Genomic DNA, 4,251 nt, shown 5'->3' with positions numbered 1-4,251 from the left:
TTAAAAAAAAAGGTGAAAATGGATGTCAGTTTCTCTCTTTATTTCTTTTTCATTTAGTCACCTTTTTCCATTGGTGGAATGTAACTACATTCATGAACATAAGTACAATTTTGAGATACATGTACTTTAGGTGAGTATATCTTACGACAGAATACTTCTACCACACTCTGTTTTGGAGGCAAATCTTGTATTTTTTTTTTTTTTTTTTTGTACTTTGTACTACAAAAATGTTATAACTTTAGTTAGAAGCTACTGGGGAGATTTAGATTCTTAATAATAATTAGTTAAAAGAGCGAGTTAGCCTCGTTTTTATTTTTGAGAAAACAAGAAATGCCGTCACCCAACATCGCTTAGAGCATCTTTTAGGCTAATTATAACTAACGATAATCCATTAAGATATACACGATTACTAAATGGGCCATTCTGCATAAGAACTACTTTTGATACTTTGAGCATTTTCTGATGCTAATACTTTTGTACTATTACTTTAGTAAGGTTTTAAATGCAGGATTTCCCCTTGCGACGGAGTATTTTCCCACTGCAGTGTTGCTTAGAGAACTAAATACTTCTTCCACCGCTGTTGTCTTCATTCCTTCCTTAAATTCTTTAAAATAAAAAATAATGAACAAAGAATAAGAATGTGCACAGAAAAGGTGTTTGTACGGACTTAAAGACATTGTAGTGTCTACCTTCACAAAAATGTTTTTCAACATAGAGCTAAAACGATTAGTCAGATAAACTAGTTGACTATTCTGACAACCAGTTAATCATTTAAGTAAAAATTCTCCCTCAAGTGATAAACTGAATATTTTGGGGGGTTTGGTCTGTTGCTCAGGCCAACAACCAAATCACCTTGGCCTTCGGAAATTTTTTAAAACCTTTTTTGACTAAACAATTATTTTTATTACTAAACAATAACTAATTGTTAGTCAGACCCCTAATTAGCCACCCAAAGGACAATTTGTGCTTAGTTATCAATTGTTCTGGAGGAAACACACACGCATTGGCCATCCTGTATCACTGAGTCAGATCTCCTTCCTTTATGATGGGGGGATGTGGACAACCTGCATCCTCTCTCTCTCTCTCTCTCTCTCTCTCTCTCTCTCTCTCTCTCTCTCTCTCTCTCTCTCTCTCTCTCTCTCCCTCTCTCTCTCTCTCTCTCTCTCTCTCTCTCTCTCTCTCTCTCTGAATGCTTTATGTCAACAGCAAGTCAAGTATTTTGTACTTGTCAAAGTGCTGCCACATTTTATGTAAAGAAAAGCCATCCGGGGATAAGCGTTCTCAGTTCTGCTCACAATAGGCCTGTGATGGATTTTTTTTGTCCCTGGCTTAGAGACAACACACCGACCTTGATGGAAGGGATTTGGTTATGACAATAGGAATGATTCAGGAAAATGGACTGATGCTTGTGTGAGGCAGACCTGGTTAGGAGCAGTTGAGGATTTGTAAGAAACTGTTGGTCTTTGTTGGACAGAGTTTTCATTGTGTAGTTCTGTTCAGAGGTGTGAGATGTTTTGTGGTTTAGTGAAAGACTGGGTTAATCAGATGTGTCAGATGTTAAAAATGGCCCGCGTGTTCATTTTCATTGATGTTTTTTTTTTTACATTTATACCAAATGTTTAACTGTTTGGATTCTGTTCTCGAGTACAGCATCACAGCACCATTAGTCACGATTGCCCCGACAAAATCCCGGAAAACTTTAATAATTCAAATAGGCTACTAATTGGGTCCCAGATGACACCTCAGTGATCCACCCACCTCGTGTTTTTACTTCTGCTGAAATGAAAAGTTTTAATTACTCACCAGACTGGCAAATCTTCTCCATACACAATGTGGGTTTATCTCCATATCTCATGATTTGAATCAGACACGTGACTGTGACCCCTCTTTGGGTTCTGGTTGGTCCTGGTTTGACTAGAAATCAGAATTTGTGCCCGAGGGATTGTTTTTAAACGCTAGATGAAGTCTTAAAAAAGCAACAATGCCCCAAAGACTTCACAATCCCAGAAGGATAGGAAAACCACTTAATCTTCACATTTTAGAGGCTGGGGCAAATTAATTCTTGCTTAAAAAATGACTTAAATGATTAATATATTGTGAAAATAGCTGCCAGCTCTAGCCAAAACAGCACAAGTTCAGTTTGTTGTGTAGCCTAAATTTATTTATTTCTGTTATTTTTCACAAATTCCCCTCAGAGGGGTCTTAGGCTGCAGGTCAAGATGATCTTCACAAGACTCAAATTTACTAATACACTACAATAAAATGTAGGTCTAAAGTTAACTTTGTTACCTACTTTTCTGAGCTTTTAACTCAGATTTTGCTCTTTTTTGCAGTCACAGGGATAGATTTGGGACTTAGTTGAGACACCTTTATGTTTTCCCGTCCTGTTTATGTGGGCTACAGTATAATAATCACTAGACAACCTTAAAATACCGCCAGAACCTCCAGTGGATTTTTCGCCTGGTGTCTCTCTAAAACTCTGGCTCTCCCTGCTGTCAGTTTGTAGTAGTACACCTTCCTGTACACACCTTTCCTTTCCCGCATGTTCTCTGGAAACTCTCGCGAGACTTGTCCGTGATTTGTGGTCGGACCATTGACTGTATAAACGGACTATGGGTGGTACCTTAGACAGTTAAAGAAGTGTGGTACGGCATGTGTAACCTTTGTAACTAGGTGTGTATCTAACCTATGTGAAACCGTAATGGCTCGATAATTGAGTGTTTTCCTGAAGTTTTGTTTACATTGAATGCAAACACACATTTATGTCTAGACTCGTCGTTTCCGTCTGAAAACATATAGTCAGGGAAAAGTCTACATTATGGAAGGTAATGGAAATATAACAGGGTCCACATGCTTAGCTAGCTCGTTTATTTTCATCATTACCTGAGTGTGGTAACGTTAGGACAACTCAGCATAACAGCTTATATTGGGGGAGAAATAACTTAAATTTTTTTTTTACCAACAATATAAACTAAAAATGGCATAAGTCCATTTTTTTCAATTGAATTGGATTGTTAAATCAAACAACTCTAATGCTAAATATGAAGCTAACTTACATCCGGCAGTTAGCATGGAAACAAAGAATAACCATTTGAACAATACTGTTCCAGTTCTCACGTATTTGTAGACCTTTTTATATATATCTTTTCTAACGTATGTGTGTGTGTGTGTGTTTGTGTGTATTTGTTTTCCCCTGTTTCCAGTCTTTATGCTAAGCTAAGCTAACAGGCTGCAGTTAACCACACATAGATAGTGGTCATAACAGTGGTAAAATATTTATATGGCAAATTAAATTATGTTTCCTTTATTTGACCCTGTTCCATGAGGCATGTAGGTTCTCAAACATATGAGAATAAAATAGACCTTCAGTTACCCTTCTGTGGTAGAGTGATGTGCTAAAAGCAGTGGTTTAGGAAGTACTGAGATATCTCTTACTAAGTCAAAGTAGAAATACTGCAGTAGAAAAAAGTCCTAGATGTAGGAATGTGTACATCACTTTAATGTTGCAGCTGCTAGAAGTGAGTTCATTTTAATTACTTAATGTACGGCCGGGTAGCTTTACCTGTGAAAATGTAATATAATGTATTAGTTAATTTGTATTTTGTATTAATAATTTAAATTTGCAAAGTAACTCAAGCTGTCAAAAAATGTGTTTTTTTTAAAACATACGATTTGCTGCCAAAAGGAATAGGCGTAGAACTATAAGGTAGCATAGAGCAGAAATACTCATGTATAATATGCCAAAATTGTACTTAAATACAGTACTTGTGCAAATGTCCTTAGTTACAATCCACCACTGGCTAAATGGTCTTCCTGTAGCAGCTATTTAACACATGACTGACTCTCTGTATCTGTCATTTTCTATTTTTTTCTCACTTTCACAGTCTCTTTGTGTTTACTTTTTTAAAATCCTGTTAATCATTCCAGTATTTGTTTCATCTCTCTGACCACCAGCTCTCGTCCTCCCCTCCACCTCTCTGTCTCTCCCCTCCACCTCTGTGTCTCTCCCTTCTCCCCTGCAATCTGATTTGAAGCATTCATCGGCTGCTGATCTCAACAGGGGTCGGGCCGTGTTGAGTGGAGGTTGATTGACGGGCTGTTTGGTCTCCAGCGGAGAGGGATTGTTGTCTGGCTGTGGGACGAGGTCAGAGGTCACAGTCCAGAGAGGCCGAGACAGAAACCAGAGCACAATAGAAGGCTAATTATCATGCATTGTTGCCGAGCTCATGCTGGGACTCCGCCTTCAACTTT

This window comes from Etheostoma cragini, chromosome 14 (assembly GCF_013103735.1).
Source record: "Etheostoma cragini isolate CJK2018 chromosome 14, CSU_Ecrag_1.0, whole genome shotgun sequence".
Classification (NCBI taxonomy): domain Eukaryota; kingdom Metazoa; phylum Chordata; class Actinopteri; order Perciformes; family Percidae; genus Etheostoma; species Etheostoma cragini.
The sequence above is the reverse complement of the archived record's forward strand: the minus strand, read 5'-3'. Positions refer to the sequence as shown.